General features: G+C 39.5%; 1 pseudogene; it reads left to right on the forward strand.

Annotated features, from left to right (window-relative positions):
- The first annotated feature begins 3363 nt into the window (after positions 1-3363).
- LOC127495190 (tripartite motif-containing protein 16-like) lies at positions 3364-9355 on the forward strand (annotated as a pseudogene).
- Positions 9356-10993: the final 1638 nt, after the last annotated feature.

A 10993-nucleotide genomic window follows, 5' to 3' on the forward strand; every position in this document is an offset into this window, starting at 1 on the left:
TGCAGTGCACGTGTCTTTGTCTGTCAGGTTTCAAAGTCTCCTACCTATCAGTTTCTAAGCTATTTTTCTGATTTTGCAAGACTTAAAACATCTGTAGCATTGATGTTTAAGGTCAAGGAGATGCTTATGCAGATTGTGAAACAGAGGAGGGCTTTACATGCATCTACTTGTGCAAAAGATGTTCCAGACACTGAAGCAAATAGATTTCATGCATCAAGAAAAAAGATGAAGGCCAACATGGATGGCAAATCATTGACTGCTGATGATCTCATGAGAACAGAAACTGCTATTATTCAGTATTATCATCAAGAGAGATTTTCTGATGAGATTATTGCATTGAAGGCAGGAGCTACTGTCAAGAAAAAAAGTGACATCTTTAAGATTGATCCAGTGTTAGAGAGTAGGAGGGAGACTTGCTTGGGCTGCCATGCCTGAGGAAGAAAGACGTCCAGTTATATTGTCTAAGGACCAGGCTATTTCTCAACTTATCTTGAAGCGTGTGCATCAGCAACTTGGCCATGCAGGAAGAAATTATGTGTTGTAATTTCTCCGTAAGCATTACTGGATAACTAACGCTAATTCTACTTGTTGGAAAATAATCTCTGACTGTCATTTGTCATCATCTTTAAGGAAAGGTCGGAGAGCAAAAAATGTCTGACTTGCCAGTAGAGAGTTTTACCTGATTTGCCACCATTCACAAATGTTGGTGTTGACTGCTCTGGGCCTGTTGAAATCAAGAAAGGTTGAGGAACAGGTAAATGCTATGGGGTAATTTTCACCTGTATGGCAAAAAGGGCTATGCACCTTGAGATGGCTTATACTTTAAATACAGACTCCTGTATTAATGCCATTCACCGTTTTATGTGTCATCGTGGTCAAGTTGCCCAGTTGAGATCAGATAATAATACAACTTTTGTCATGGCTGAGGGAAGCAGTAGCTGGGTTAGACCATAACAAAATCCAGCATTCCTTGTCATCAAGAGGACTTAAGTGGATATTCAGTCCTCCTGCTGGGTCTCACATCGGTGGAATTTGGGAGATGCTTATTTGGCTTGTGAAAAAAGTGTTGTATAGATTTGTTTACTGTATACAATATAATTTTTTTCTGTAACTACATGCTCTGCTGTGTTCTCCATTTTTTATGCAGTGTCTAATGAATGATCTGTAGTGTTTATATATTGACTGGCTGTGATGATCTGAAAGCATTGTTTGATTTTGAATACAGGTGAAATTGATTTGAGGTGATTTTTATTTCAAATGAATATTAAAATGTGAGGTTAACCTGATCAAGAAAATAACATTTGGTTGACCACCAGACAAGGCCTGCCATTGAAATTATAAGGGAAAATGGTAAAATTGTCAACTATGCTATCGGTCAACTAAGTTACCCTGTAGAGCCAACTCTTGAGTGAAATAGTTTTTATGACCATACTGTGTAACCTTGTCCTTGATGATAATTTAATCATAATTTAACCCTAGCCCTGGTTTCACAGACAAGGCTTAAGCTAGTCCCAGACTAAAATACATGCTTGAGCTGTTTTAACTCAATGGAATTTGCACTGACATATCTTTAAATAAGTCACAGCCATTGTTTTGTCTCAAGATGCACAACAGTAATGTTTTTTTTCCTAAGGCATGTTAATAAAAAGCTACTTACAGTTTTTTACGATTGCTTACACACTAAAAATAACACACAGTTACTGAAACCTTACACTCAAGGTGCAAAACCTCAGCTCAGATCTGCACAACTATAAGCACATTCTCAGCCTCACACTTTTTGCAAAACACTACACACATTGTTTTGCACAACACTAAACACACTTCTCTATGTTAGACACAGAAATCTATCATGATGTCACTTCTTTGCCATTTCAAGACACTGCTTTCCAAAATACCACCCCTATAAACCAAATGATCAAACATGGCTGTCAGGTCTGCAGACCCGTAGGTGCTTAACTGTAAACTCAACAATCAGGTGCAAGTACTATAAAAAGGCAAAAGGTGAGTATATGTGTCTTTAACAAAATGGAAGGCATTGTTGCAGTAAGAAGAAGAGGGAGAAACATCACTGGCCACAGGGCTACTTTGAATATCCCGGGCCAACCTGGTGGTAATATCACAATATATGTTGCAATCACGCAGAATGGGGTCCTCCACCAGCATGCCAACTTAGGCCCTTATAACACAGCCCACATATTCACATTTTAGACAGACTACACAAAATTGTCACAGCAGAAGAACAAATTGATGCAAAGCTGATGAGATACATTGTCATAAAGGGATATTGTATATTTCCACTTATCTGCTCTGGTCCAAAACTGGTTTCAGAAGCGTCCACAATTTTCACTCCAATACCTCCCACCATACTGTTCCCTTCCTTAAACCCATTCAGGTTTTTTTTTTTTTTTTTTTGGCATGGCGGTGGAAGGTTTACGATCTCCAGCCCTACGTCAGGATATCCCTCATTCAAGTCATGAAGGAGGCCTGTGACCTAATTGATGCAGGGTCTGTGCAAGGATGGATTCGCCAAGAAGATTCATCCCTCATTGTCTTGCGAGAGAGGACATCGCCTGTGATGTGGATGAAGTGCTATGGCCAGATCCAGCTAGGCGAAGAGATGATGCTTAGGTGTTTTTTCTTTTTTTTTCATTTAAAATTATGCTTTTGTTTTGTCTCCATAAATGTTTTTGTGCGTGTACTATATTGTATTTAGAATATGTTCTGATTTTCAGTGCAAAATGCATCCTTTGGAAAGGCATGGATGTATTGAAAGGTTTTACATTGTGGTGAGAAATAAATATTGTCATCAATGTGCAGTATGGTCCTGTGTGTGTGTGTGTGTGTGTGTGTGTGTGTGTGTGTGTGTGTGTGTGTGTGTGTCAATATATTCATGTACTATACTCTAACAATATCTCTGAAAAAAATCAAACCTAGACTATATCATTAGAAAAGTATAAAAGTTACATGTGTTTAAGATTGCGCACAGCAGTGTGTAAATGAATCAAACAGAATCAGAATCTATGAACCATGTGTGTTCCACACAGTGTCAAAGTTGAGTTTTGTTAAATTAATGTAAAGTTTTGAATGAAGTGTTTCATTTTGCAAAAGAACTGAGGTGTTCTGCTACTTGTGTGTGTGGATCTGTGAATTGTGTGTAGTGTTTTGACAAAATGAGCCTTATTTTTAAAATTGTGCTTAAGCAATTGTAAAAAACTGTAAATGTCCTAATTTAACTAAGGTTGTAGTGAGTTTCTAGACTGCCATCTAGTGGTCGTGTTTATTATATGACTGGCACATGTGCACACCAGGAAATGTTTCAGTTCAGAGAAATCGAAAGCTCAAGCTGCTGTCGAACCGTTGTAGATGTCTCTCTATCTGTACAATAAAATGGCAGAATCCAGTGTTTCTTTGGCTCAGGATCAGTTCAGCTGTTCAATCTGTCTGGATCTACTGAAGGATCCAGTGACCATTCCCTGTGGACACAGTTACTGTATGAGCTGTATTACAGGCTGCTGGGATCAGGATGATCAGAAGGGAGTCTACAGCTGTCCTCAGTGCAGACAGACCTGTTTTAGGTAAAAACACCATGCTGGCTGAAGTGGTGGAGAAACTCAAGAAGGCAAAACTACAAGCTGCTCGTCCTGCTCAATGTTACACTGGATCTGGAGATGTGGAGTGTGACATCTGTACTAGGGACAAAAACAAAGCCATCAAGTCCTGTCTGGTGTGTCTGAACTCCTACTGTCAAAATCATCTGGAACAACACGAGACTTTCTTCAGCGATAAGAGACACAATCTAATGGACGCCACTGGACAACTTCAGGAGATGATCTGCCCTCAGCATGAGAAACTACTGGAGATTTTCTGTCGTACTGATCAGAACTGTATATGTTATCTGTGTATGGTGGATGACCACAAAAACCACGACACTGTATCAGCTGCAGCAGAGAGGACTGAGAAACAGGTATGAACTCAGTACTTATGCAGCATAATAAATGTCTCTTCATAATTACATTATATCTACATAATCGAATATCATTTTAAAACAGTACAAGGGACAGATAATATAACTTCTCCACTTATTAGCTCTCTTTTACAGCTTTTCTTTGGGACATTCTCTCAAACAGGTGTGTGTAATGAGTTGTATATTGACTGTATACTCTAAATCCTATAGAGACAGTTGGAGGAAACCCAGAGAAAATTCCAGCAGAGAATCCAGGAGAGACAGAAGGAGCTTGAGGATCTGAGAGAGGCTGTGGAGTCTCACACGGTGAGTTTTGAGCAGAAGAACAACTGCTGGCTGCTGGAAGAGCTGTTTCAGACTTAGTTAGGACTCTCCTCAATCAGTCAGTGAGGAGCCAGTGCTGGAGCTTTTTCCAGTCCCACTGAAGCCCACTGTGGGGAACAGGCTGTGTGAGGGACCAGTAAGAGCTGATTCTAATGCATCTCTCTCTGTGTGTCCTAACAGCGCTCTGCACAGGGAGCAGTGGAGGACAGTGAGAGGATCTTTACTGAGCTGATCCGCTCCATTGAGAGAAGCCGCTCTGAGGTGACACAGCTGATCAGAGACCAGGAAAAGGCTGCAGTAAGTCGAGTTGAAGAAATACTGGAGCAACTGGAGCAGGAGATTGATGATCTGAGGAGGAGAGACAGTGAGCTGCAGCAGCTTTCACACACAGACCATCACATCCATTTCCTCCAGGTAACAGAGATCTGACAACCAGGACAGTGGTCTTGAGGGAGGGAAGAGATTGTGTTTCTATCAAATGTTTTTGTGTCTTTAGCTGGTGTTTTTATTGGGTCTTTGTGTCTGTGTAGAGTTTCCAGACTCTCTCTGTCCCTCCTGGATCTACAGACTCATCCAGAGTCACTGTCAGTTCTTGTCTCTCTTTTGATGATGTTGGTAAATCTGTGTCTCATCTGAGAGAGAAACTGGAGCATTTCTGCAGAGGGGAGATAGAAAAGATATCTGGCAGAGGTAAGCTTTACATTTCCGTACATGACTTCATATAATACAATGTATATTTACAGTTTTTTTATTTGCTTTGGTATTATTTTCACATCTAAGGTGTACATTTTCAAAACTCTTAGTACAAAACTCAGCTAGTCATTGTTTCAAAACTTGATCTCATGCTTTCATTCTAGTTGTACATATTTTCATTCTACATAATCACTGTTTCAAAACATAAGATCATTGTGATATGTAATGAGAACATTTGGTTTAATCACCGAAACACAACAGTATGATCTTCTTTAAGTTTAATACTTTTAGCAATCAGTTAATTCAATAGCAAACAATGCAAGATACATGTTTCAAATTGATGTTGAAATATTTACAGTTACACAGGCTACAGATGCCACATTAGAAAATACAATTACATTACCTAAATTACATAATTGGCATAAAATCCATAATGTTTGTAATAGTATCTATTCAGTGTGTTATCAAAAGGTGTGATGAAGTTATGAAATGGCCATGAGGTTTTGTGCGAGGAGAGAGTTTGCTGCCAATACAGTAAATGTTCTCACTGTACCATATGACTGAATCTATACTGTAGTTGATCTTTACAGATGAAGGGTGAGTTACAGTAATGTGGCAGTCTCTACCATGGTAATCTGTTTACAGTATCACATAGCATACATACTGTAATGTAAAATGCTGCATTTGATGCTATCTGTCTCTCTTCTTCTGATGTATATCTGATCAATCTAATGTTATAAATTCATTGACTGTTTCCATGTTTTATGGGGACATTCCATAGACGTAATGTTTTTTTTACTGTACAAACTGTATATTTTATCCCCTACCCCTAACCTACCCATCACAGAAAACTTTCTGATATTTTAGATTTTCAAAAAAGATCATTCTGTATGATTTATAAGCCTATTTCCTCATGGGGACCCAAAAAATGTCCCCACAACATCAGAATTTACTGGTATTACTATTCTTGTGGGGACATTTGGTCCCCATAATGTAGGGAATACCATGACCACACACACACACACACTTTGAACATGGTTAGAATCTAAGATAAATCACTCATAATGTAAAATAAACATTAAGTACTTATGATTATCCATATCGGAAATTGCAAACAAAGTAGAAACTATATCTATACAATCTGTATCTATAGAAATCACCAAATGATTCATTGATTAACCATTAAGATCATTTGGATTAAATAATAGACAAATGTATTAAACTGAACGAAAAGAGATGCAAATTAAAAGTTTGATAGTAATAGCATTATGAAAGGCAGTTACTATGAATGAAACAACATATATATAGATGAAACACTTATTTTGCGTAGTGAAAAGGATACTTTGTGATTTTGTGTATTGTACTAACACAGTTGAAAACATGCTAAAATGTTTGAAAAAAGTGCACTTTTGATGATCTGTTGTGATATTAGTACTAAGAGTTTTGAAAATGTACCAGTTGCTTGTGAAAATTGCGCCAAAGCAATTGAAAAAAAATTAATTATTCTAAAATGTTTTAGAGCTATAACAATTATTTTATATTATTTTACAATATTTACTATAAAGTGTCTGTTGGTTTCCATAGTGAGAATCATTAACATCATTCCCACCCCTGAACCCAAGACCCATGAGGAGTTCCTCCAATGTAAGTCTCTATGATCAGACATGTACATAAAGAGACTTTAGTTCTTATTATATACCAACAATCAGACTGAACTGTGCTGAACTCTCACAACACTCTTGATTTATATGAAATGCATTTAGTATGTTAATATTCAAAGATTCAACGCTAAAGCAATACCTGTTAATATATTACAATTTACTAAACCAAATTCTATTGCTCAACTCCAAACACACACGGACACACCAACATCCTGATGTTATAATGTTTTTAACAGAGGTAGATGTTGTGAAGCTTTTTTACCTAATGTAATTCAACATCACTGATACTTTTTATATACACTGAACAAAATTATAAACGCAACACTTTTGTTTTTGCCCCCATTTTTCATGAGCTGAACTCAAAGATCTAAGACTTTTTCTATGTACACAAAAGGCCTATTTCTCTCAAGTATTGTTCACAAATCTGTCTAAATCTGTGTTAGTGAGCACTTCTCCTTTTCCGAGATAATTCATCCACCTCACAGGTGTGGCATATCAAGATGCTGATTAGACAGCATGATTATTGCACAGGTATGCCAATAAAAGGCCACTCTAAAATGTGCAGTTTTACTGTATTGGGGGTGGGGGGTGGGGTGGTGTCAGTATCTGGTGTGACCACCATTTGCCTTACGCAGTGCAACACATCTCCTTCGCATAGAGTTGATCAGGTTATTGATTGTGGCCTGTGGAATGTTGGTCCACTCCTCTTCAGTGGCTGTGCAAAGTTGCTGGATATTGGCAGGAACTGGAACATGCTGTCGTATACGCCGATCCAGAGCATCCCAAACATGCTCAATGGGTGACATGTCCGGTGAGTATGCTGGCCATGCAAGAACTGGGATGTTTTCAGCTTCCAGGAATTGTGTACAGATCCTTGCAACATGGGGCTGTGCATTATCATGCTGCAACATGAGGTGATGGTCGTGGATGAATGGCACAACAATAGGCCTCAGGATCTCGTCATGGTATCTCTGTGCATTCAAAATGCCATCAATAAAATGCACCTGTGTTTGTTGTCCATAACATACGCCTGCTGCCCATACCATAACCCCACCACCACCATGGGCCACTCGATCCACAACGTTGACATCAGCAAACCGCTCACCCACACGACGCCATACACGCTGTCTGCCATCTACCTTGTACAGTGAAAACCGGGATTCATCCGTGAAGAAAACACCTCTCCAAAGTGCCAGACGCCATCGAATGTGAGCATTTGCCCACTCAAGTCAGTTATGACGATGAACTGCAGTCAGGTCAAGATCCCGATGAGGACGACGAGCATGCAGATGAGCTTCCCTGACACGGTTTCTGACAGTTTGTTCAGAAATTCTTTGGTTATGCAAACCGATTGTTGTAGCAGCTGTCCGGGTGGCTGGTCTCAGATGATCTTGGAGGTGAAGATGCTGGATGTGAGATCCTGCGGTTGTGAGGCCGGTTGGATGTACTGCCAAATTCTCTGAAACGCCTTTGGAGATGGCTTATGGTAGAGAAACGGACATTCAATTCATGGGCAAGAGCTCTGGTGGACATTCCTGCATTCAGCATGTCAATTGCACGCTCCGTCAAAACTTGCGACATCTGTGGCATTGTGCTGTGTGATAAAACTGCACATTTTAGAGTGGCCTTTTATTGTGGCCAGCCTAAGGCACACCTGTGCAATAATCATGCTGTCTAATCAGCATCTTGATATGCCACACCTGTGAGGTGGATGGATTATCTCGGCAAAGGAGAAGTGCTCGCTAACACAGATTTAGACAGATTTGTGAACAATATTTGAGAGAAATAGGCCTTTTGTGTACATAAAAAAAGTCTTAGATTTTTGAGTTCAGCTCATGAAAAATGGGGGCAAAAACAAAAGTGTTGCGTTTATAATTTTGTTCAGTGTATATAAATCTAAATGTAATAAACCTCTGTTTTATTTTTATGACTGAAAGTTATGTTTTTATCTTCATCAGATTCCCGTCGACTCACTTTGGATCCAAACACAGCAAATAAAAACTTGGTACTGTCTGAAGGGAACAGAGTGATTAAATACACTGATAAAAAACAGCAGTATCCTGATCATCCAGACAGATTTGATTATTATGAGCAGGTGTTGTGTAGAGAGAGTGTGTGTGGACGCTGTTACTGGGAGGTTGAGTGGAGTGGTGTGGTGAGTATATCAGTGTCATATAAGAGCATCAGCAGGAAGGGAGGGGGAGATAATTGTGGATTTGGATTTAATGATCACTCCTGGAGGTTGTACTGCTGTTCCTCCATTTGTTCATTATGGCATAATAACAAACAGACTAAACTCCCTGCAGTCTCCAGCTCCTGTAGAATAGGAGTGTATGTGGATCACAGTGCAGGAACTCTGTCCTTCTACAGCGTCTCTGACACAATGACCCTCATTCACAGAGTCCACACCACATTCACTCAGCCTCTCTATCCTGGGTTTAGAGTTAATGGATCAGTGAAACTGTGTGAGGTATTAAAATAGAGGGTACATACAGTGGATTGTGCAAATAATATTGACAAACAGCTTTGAGCAATATTTCAATACTACAGCTAAACTTATTTTATTAAAAACAATTTCATTACATATTATTAGAGCTAAAGTATTTCAGTATATCAGTAGCTATGTTAGATCATAACAAGATTCAGCATACCTTGTCATCAAGTGGACCTAAAGGGATAGTTCAACCAAAAATGAAAATTCTGTCATCATTTACTCACCCTCAAGTAGTTCCAAACCTGAATGAACATAAAGGAAGATATTTGGAAGAATGTCACTAACCAAACAGGTCTCTTCCCCCATTGACTACCATAGTATTTATTTTTCCTACTATGGTAGTAAATGGGGGGTAAGATCGGTTTGTTTACTGACATTCTTCCAAATATCTTCCTTTGTGTTCAGCAGTTTTGGAACTACTTGATGGTGAGTGAATGATGACAGAATTTTCATTTTTGGGTGAACTATGCCTTTAAGTGGATATTCAGTCCTCCTGCCGGGTCTCACATCGATGGAATTTGGCAGAGGCTTATTTGGCTTGTGAAAGAGATGTTGTTTTCACCCATTAGACAATAATCTATGGATGATGAAACCTTTCAAACTCTTCCATGTGAAATAGAAGCAATCCTTAAGGCCCATCCCATTACGAAAGCCTCTGACAATGTGAATGATCTTGAGGCACTTACACCTAATCATATTCTCCTTCTAAGTCTAAGCCACTAATGATTCCTGGAGTTTTTGATGAAGGTGATTTGAACATCAAGAAACAATGGAGACAGGTACAATACTTGTCAGATCTCTTCTGGAAAAGATGGGTGTAACGGGGGATCCATTTGCTAGCTTTATTATAAAAGAACGTGGTCGTACAGGCAGGGTCACAGCAGGGGCAAACAGGAACAGCAGGGACAGGCAGAATCGTAGTCAGGATACAGGCAATAGTCAGGGCAGGCAGAAAACACTCACAGAACAGTATACCAGGCAAGGATCAAAGGTAGGCAGCAACGGGTCGATAACGGGTAACAGACAGGATCGGAAACAAACAGGCAGACAGGAAATAAACGCTCAGAATTGCAACAAGGGTTAACAAGACTTCGCAATGAGGTGGTGTGTGTGTGTGAGTCTTTTATAGTCCAGGTAATGATCTGCAGGTGTGTGTGGCAATTGGTGATTGGAGTGGAGTGTGCATGTGATTGGAAGGGAGGATTGTGGGAAATGGAGTCCAGGAACTGACAGGAACAGACGGTGATCGTGACAATGGGTAATGGAGTACTTACCATTACTACAAGAGAGACAGAAATGGATAAAACCACAAAGAAGCTTTAGAGTGGAGACATTGTTGCTCTCATGGATCCTGTAGCTCCTCACGGCTCCTGGTTAATGGGAAGAGTAATTAAAACCTATCCTGATAAAAATGGATTTGTTCAGTCAGTCCAACTTAAGACAAAATCAGGGCAGCCCGCGTCCAAAATCTGTTTACTGCTGGAAGCTGAGCACTGAAGCAGATTCGGAATTCCCGTACAAAGAAATCTATGGCTCCTTTTATGTATATGTTGTTTAATTGTGAATTTACATTATTACAATTATGGGGCCAAGGGCCCGTTTCAGTAAGGAGGTTCAACCAACTCTGAGTTAAAACTTGAACTCTGAGTTTTCTGTTTCAGAACAGCTGAATTGAGTTAGTTCAATCGACTCTGAGTAGGTTGACTCTGAGTTAAGCGCGTGCACCACGACTATTAAAAGCCATGATCAAAGGAGCTCCGATATTACGATTCACCATAGCAACAGCACCCAACAAAAAGACGTCTGCATACTTCAGAGTCAATAAAAGTTTAATTTTTATCAATGTTATAATTTCAG

The sequence above is a fragment of the Ctenopharyngodon idella genome, chromosome 2 (genome assembly GCF_019924925.1).
Source record: "Ctenopharyngodon idella isolate HZGC_01 chromosome 2, HZGC01, whole genome shotgun sequence".
Classification (NCBI taxonomy): domain Eukaryota; kingdom Metazoa; phylum Chordata; class Actinopteri; order Cypriniformes; family Xenocyprididae; genus Ctenopharyngodon; species Ctenopharyngodon idella.